This window comes from Pholcus phalangioides, unplaced genomic scaffold (assembly GCF_987345545.1).
Source record: "Pholcus phalangioides strain wild (caught in Gottingen) unplaced genomic scaffold, Ppha-v1.0 ptg000004l_1, whole genome shotgun sequence".
NCBI lineage: Eukaryota > Metazoa > Arthropoda > Arachnida > Araneae > Pholcidae > Pholcus > Pholcus phalangioides.
This window is the reverse complement of record NW_028301597.1, coordinates 22,463,344-22,471,066: the sequence shown is the minus strand read 5'-3', so window position 1 is coordinate 22,471,066 and position 7,723 is coordinate 22,463,344.

Genomic DNA, 7,723 nt, shown 5'->3' with positions numbered 1-7,723 from the left:
AAACCTAAATACAGTGTTTAGTAATTATGGATTAATTATTTATTTATTTTTAAATTATTCACGTTATCTTCAATTAATTTACTGTATTTTTCTTTCAATCACCATGAGATCATTTCATTATTTTACACATTACATCAATTGAACCTCCATTAAGCGGAAATCTGTGTTCAACAGAAAACTCTCGATCCCTTGCGATTTCGTTGAAGACACAGGGGTTTTACTGTATATATATATATATATATATATACATATGCCGTGTACTGAAACAACACTAATATTTATATAAGTAATAAAATGTAGTAGTTTTAGGGTAAGTTGTTTCAAACAGAGCAATAAAAAATTTTCCGGTCACTCGCTTCCAGGATCGTAAAAAAAAATGGAGGCGAATAGCAAGAAAAACTTTTCTATTTATTTTTTTTCAAAGAATCGTAAAATTTTCTAACATCGATAAATCATGTATAATTCTAGTTGAATGAATTTATATCCGTCAACTGCATGTAGTCTTTTGTAAAAACCAAATTATAGTCTCTTAGTCATGATGACCTTTATCAGTAATCTAAGATCTGCCATTTGAATCGGTTCAGTGGTAAGATTCTTCGAAAATTTGATTCTTTCAAAGTATACTAGCCGTAACCGAATGATGAGAAATACAGAAAACCATGTCTGCCATGATCAAATATGTGGATAATTATGAGCATATTTATTTATTTACTGATTATTTTTTTGTTTCAGAAATTACAAATTGAAAAATTTCTAGAATGTAGGGCAAATAACATATGAAGTCTAATAACTTATTGGATAAAATATATTTTTGTAGAAAAAATATGGGCAAGTTATGGGGAAATCATTTTATCTATGTCGAAATGAACATAGATCTTACTGATGGTCTTACTTTCCCAAGTGAACTTACCGATTTTCCTGCTTATTTTTAAAGAAAATCCAATTCCAAAAACGGTATTGCGATCAATATTTCTCTCAATTTTGAGAATAAATTTATCTACTTTACTGGGAACTAGCAAGAAAGAAAAAAAAAATACGGTATTCGGCATCACACTATTTCCGGGATAAACTTCAGATTTCCACGCCATTTCTCTCGTAATATCAGATATTTTTGGTTATTTATTCGGAACGGAATTTTGAGTCATCGGAAATCATACATGAATAATGTTCGAGATCGATATTTTCCTGACTGGCATTGGATAAACGCTTGTCACAGTTATAGATCATAATATTCATATTCTTTCTTACTCGAAATCTAGAATTCTTTCCGAGTTTTAGCCTGGTGAGTTACAGTAAAGAGCGAAACATCACTATTTCCCAACTGAACCAACTACTACATACATCACGTAGGAAGACATGATATTATCTCTGAAATCGAAGAGCTCTAAAGCTACGTTTTCGTGGTTCTTTTTGCAGTGTTATAAATATACAACGATACCTCGAGTTTCAAGTTCGTGATCGTAATCTGAGTTACGAGCCAAAAATATTTGCTATGAATGATTACGCGACGAGAATGGACGCTCGACTTAAGGAGCATGAAACGCACAAGAAAAACTCATTTTAAATAAGAAAGACGCTTTGAACATGTCGAGGCTACAGCGATAGGTGTACTGTATTCGTTTGTTACCTGCATACCATTTCGATTTCGCATATAATACTGTACATGGTATAATGTTGGCAAATTAATAATTATTATGAGTTTTCCATTATTGTTTTTAATATAGGGAAACTAGCTTCGATATAGGAGATTTTTGTGAATTATTTTCAGGAGCTAATCACTCTCGGAAGTCAAGGCACTTCTCTTCAAGTTGAATATGTACGTGCGTGCGACTTCAGATTATATAATCTGATACAAATCCAAATTTTAGTAATAATAATTATTATTACTAAGATTAGAATTTGTATGACCTAAAACTTAAGAAAAAGGTCCATAAAAATGCAATTATACTCTAAAAATATGTTCTATAATGTAAAAAAAGACCTAAATTTTTTCAGCACTTTTTTATGCCATAAATTTAATTTTTTTAAATCACCTATTTTTGGGGAAGAATAAAATTTAATTTTTTTTGTTTAATATTTTAATGTCGCTTCTATGGACACGGGCAAGTCCGGAAAACATACAAGAAAAATGTTTTTCATGAATTTTACGGTTGATATCTCTTAAGAATCAGAAGAGGAAATAACAGAAAAAAATGTAGAAAATCAATTCAAATCTTAATTCGGCCGATAAAAGGTTAGTAAAAATGTATCAATTTAATAGAATAATCGAATTAATAAAAATTTATTCAGGGTTCCAAATTTTTGTTTTTTAAATTCAAATAATCGAAAGCATTTTTTCCCCAAGTTTATGAAACGTAGAGAAAAATATCATTTTTTTTAGGATTTCAAAGTATTACTGACGTCTCCTATTTTCGATACGATTCACTGGGATTACTGAGAAGATTACAACCTTATAAATAATTAATGGGTTATTCTAGTTCTGATACAGCATCGAGAAAAATATTTTCTAATCTGGAAAATGTTCAGTGAAATTTTATTCAATATAATCTTAGAATGTTATTTTTTCCGTTTTAAATATTCCACCCAGAAGTAGTAAACAAGATTTTCCAACTGCAAATCGTATTTTCGGCTGCGAAATAAAAAAAACTAAAATGGATGAGCAACCCCCTAGAGCAAGACTACGAGCAGTGTATTATACCATAGGGAAGCGTTTTTTTTTTTAAGTTAAAACATGCAGCATTTCTTGTTTTATCTCTTTCCGAGTAGAGAAGAATCTTAAGCAAACAAATTCAGTCATGTAGAAAATGCCAAGATTTGGGTTCAGAACAAAATGGCTCTCCTTTTTTTGACATACTAAACAAAATGATTGGTACGAGTTTGGAGTAGAAGTACTAATTCATCATCTGGGGCAGTTTTCGCAGATCACGCTTGTCGCACGCTTGGCGGACTGGGGTGTCTCCTGGACCGGGAACATAAAGGCATTCAGAACAGTTGGTGATAACATAGGATAGGATTTGAAAAACAGAAGTTAAGACACCATGTTTACAAACTAGAGCTGAAAAAATAAATAAATGAAACCGTTTTCTTGGGATGCAATTATTGTGACCGTGTGTGAAAACTTCCAATTTAGTGAAATGTGGAATTTTCTCCGAAAAACGATTTGTGAAAAATTCCATATTTTTAAATTCAATATTTACGGAGACTGAGAAATTTTCAGTATTTATCGCTAATGGTTGAGGGTGTGGTTCACAAATTAGTGCGAAAAGTTAAATTCAAAGCGCTAGAATTTTGTGAAAAATATAACTATCATTGTGACTTAAAAAATAAAATAGTTTCATGCTTTAATAGTGTTAATAATGAAGCCTTTCCAATCAATTATTTCACAATGAAATCATCTTTTCTCTCAGATGCTTTTCTCAATTTGACCATGGGTTTGAAATTGGAGTCACTATCGTTTCCAAAACATTTCCTGCATCTTCTGCAGAAACATTTAAATAAAAATAATGAACAGCTGATATTATATCATTTGTCTACAGTCTCTAAATTAGAGATTTTCAAGTAGAAACAAACTTGCCAACTCAATGATTAGTCGTTAAGACGTAACAATTTTTCATCTTTGAAATCTCGATAAATATTGCATTTAAAACATCGAATTATTTAGCAAAGGACTTTTCGGTGCAGGATCTAAATTTCACTAATTCGAAGTTTTAGTTCACGCGGCACTGTATAAATTAATTTCTTCATTTTTTATGCATACAACCTCTCAAAAGTTATGATATTTTAAGAAATTGTATTTTGTAATTAAAAATTATACTTCTAATGTCAACGGTTGCAGAGATGGTACTAAAAACAAACAATATGAGAATCACTTTGTGTATAAGTTTACCTCTCAAAAAAGGATATTATTTTATGAACGGAGGATCGTCTTCTTTGTGAGAGTCTCGCTGTAAACCGGCAATGGAAAAGAATGAAAGTTTTCTGCACGAAAACATTCCATTTGATAGACTTTAATTTTGGAAATGTGAGCAGTCAGTGAATCGTGCTTTGTCCTTCTAGAAAAACCAAGATTGACAGTTAATTTGCATTGGTTTTCAGAAACACAAGGAGCTACATTATATTATTTTCATGACTAATAATTACTCAAACACTACTAATTATATGGTTTCTCTAATTGGCCAAAAGGGTAATCTGAAAAAGAAGTGAAGGAGAGGGGGGAGGAGAAAAAATGCCGATGACCAAAGCAGAGACAGAGAACGTAGACGATTTGGCGTGATCGCATTCATTCAATGGGGTTACCGAATCCCGTCGATTACATCAGAAGACAACAAAGGTCATATTCATAGTCGAAATCGTTCTGATTCACAACATGACGCACAAAAAAAAGAACCCGTGCCAAATGTACAAGAGATAACTTGCAACTGTCTGTGAGAAAAAATTATTGCTACAAAGATTTCTTTCATAGTGGACCATAGTTATACGTGGTATTAAAACTGATCACGTCGCTGAAGTCTTTCATCCACGTCCATCGATGAGATAATATGCAATCTTAGACTGGACGAATCGATGGACATTGATCCGAATTCGTGGGCTGTGACTTTCACTGAGTAACGTCAGACTTATTATGTAATTATGAATTACAAACTCGTAATTTTTCATGCATGGTATGTGCCAAGAGGAAGAACATTCGCCCAAGAGCTTTTAAACTCGTCATACACTGTTTATAATAATCACTGTACATTTTATAGTTTTATTTTACATATTCCACACTAGCGAAAATACCCGGCGCTGCCCAGGTTTTCTTCTTATACTGGGAGCATTTGACCCCTTAACTCCCCACGTGACGTACGCAGCGTACGTCCTCTCATTTAGATATTTAGCGACCAGGACGTACGTCGTTAATTTAAATACAATGTTTTTCAACTTTTATAAAAAACGAGGGCCAGCAAAATATCTGAAACAATCTGACAGACCACTTGTGTCCCGTATTACGGGACATTCCAGTAATTCTCATTGTTCCAATTTTTTTTATACAGGGTGATTATAATTAAAGTTCCTATACCCTGAGTAGTTTTTCTCAAAAACTGCTTATCCGAATACAGCCAAATTTTTAGGATATCTTAATGAAACCATGGGAGAAAGATTTATGAAGTAAAAAAAATCGCTCAAATTTTAAAAGTGGTGCTACGGCATCTTTTTCTCAGCCACCTCGTTGGGCATTTTACCTGTTGTGTGTGTGGCGTTGTATTTGTATATATATTTTTTTTTAAATAAAATTTTCCCTTTTTCCCCATGGACCATATAGCATACCAACTTTCAATGGAATACGTCCTCCAGTACGGGCACTACACAGGTCGGAGTAGTATCAGTATACTGACGGAGACTGCATTGGTCTGAGCAATGCAAGTATACCGAATCTACTCAGACCTATGAAGCGCCAGTAGGCGAAGGCCTATTCCATTGAAAATTGGTATATACGCTTCATGAACCATGAGAAAATGCAATAAAAAAGGGTAAATTTTTTTACCTGGTGGTCGAAAATTGAACAGGTTTTTTTTTTTTTAAATTTCATAAATCTCTCTCCCATGGTTTCATTAAGATATCCTAAAAATCAGGCTGTATTCAGATAAGCAGTTTTTGAGGAAAAACTACTCAGAGCACAGGAACTTTAATTATAATCACCCTGTACGTTTATCCCGTTGTTTTACCAAACTTATTGGAATTTATATTATTTGCTAAAGCCGTGAATACACAGCGTTTTATAAATATAAATTATAGTATGACTAATTATGGCACAAAGTAATAAATATTTACAGGGTGTCCCATCAAGATCGCCCAAACACTGCACAGCCAGATTCCACGCTTGGAATACATAAAAAAATGCCCAAAGAACTGTAGCCTGTACGACCCATAGTTTTCGAGAAAAATGCGAAAGAAAAGTATGACGTCATATCCGGTGCAAGGAAAAAAAACCTTTCTTGGAAACATGAACATCGGTATCTGCATGCATCAATATGTGTGCAAAGACTCGCTAAGAAGGGGATTTTTCGAAATTCTATTCCTGGGGGGTGGGGGGGGGAGTTTGAAAAGTAACATAGAGAAATCACACCTAGCCGGAACCGCTGAAGTACATTCATGAAATTTGGCCAGATTGGTAATTCGACCCCCTTTACGTCATGAAATAAAACTTCTGGCCAAATTTCATGAATGTACTTCAGCGGTTCCGGTAGGCGTGATTTCTCTATTTTACTTTTGAAACTTTCCCTTAGGAATCGAATTTCGAAAAACCCCTTCTTAGTGAGTCTTTACGTCATGAAGAAAAACTTCTGATCAAATTTCATGAACATAGCGGGGAACATAAGGGGGGGGGGGAGGGCTCACAGGTAACAGATAAATCACGACTAGGCGAAACAGCTGAAGCTACATATAGAAATGTCCTCTCCACATGTTAATACAATATTCATTGAAAGACTGGTTATTTGTGGAGATGAAGATTACAAGGAAGAAAATTAATCTCTGCCCTCATGGGGACTCGAACCCCGGTCTCTCGCTATATGCATGTGGCCATCTGGTGGCCTATGCCATTCACGAGCTATTAGTTGATTGCTACCGCCGTCCATGTACGAAGCCTTTCAACATATATACGCTCCAAGGTTGAAATATTCTATCTGCTTCCATAGCTTAGATGGTAGAGCACTCGTACGGGGTTCGAGTCCCCGTGGGGGAAGAGATGAATTTTCTTTCTTGTAATCTTTATCTCCACAAATAACTAGTCTTTAAATGAATCTTGTAGCTGAAGCTATATTCATGAAATTTGGCCAGTATTGTAACGTAGAAACTCACTGAGAACGGATATTTCAAAATTCAACCTCCTGGGGGAGGTTTATCATTGAGCTGAAATCACTGAAGCCATAAATATGAAATGTAGTCAGTATTGTAATTTAGATACCCACTAAGACGGAATTTCTGAAAATTCATCCCCAAGTGGGTTATGAGGGGTTTAAATGTTATATGGGGGGAATCATCACCGCGTAATTTTCAGATTACCAAATACTGGCAAGTTAAGCCGTGGATAACAGCTGGTCTCTCATATTTGTCAAGTTCAACGTTTTATCAGCAATTTTTTGGAGATTTAATTATGACCGGGGATTGTCAGTGGGCACATGATGGCAAGTGGTGATGTCCCGTATTTTAAGAATTATTATTTAAAGATCTCAGTTAACCATATTTTTCTCAACGAAATATGGTTAAATTATTTGAATAATTTTTTCGTGGAATACATTTTTGTTTACTGCAATTTGTAGCAGTCTTTTATTTCCACGCCCTTCAGCAATTTTAGTGGTAAGTAACAAAGTGCATTTAAAATAATAAATTGAAATTCTTGCAAAATTTAGTGATAGCCCCGTATTTAGGATCGCAATTTTCTGCATTCTCCTCGATGATGTATCGTGAACCTAGATATGAAGGTATAATTTTATTTGAACCCATAAATGTATATCACTAATATCAATTACAACGGGTGAATAATATCAAGTCTGTCCACGGATCAAAGATGCCATCGTCACGCACCACCACTGGTCAGCAGACCATAGATTGAGAAACGCTGTATTAGATTATTGGGGAATTGCACACTGTCGAAATTTCAGACTTGTTCTTGTCAGATTTCGGTCAAACAGGATTTTGTTATTGTCGAAATTTCAGGATGCGGGATTTTGGCGTTTGGATC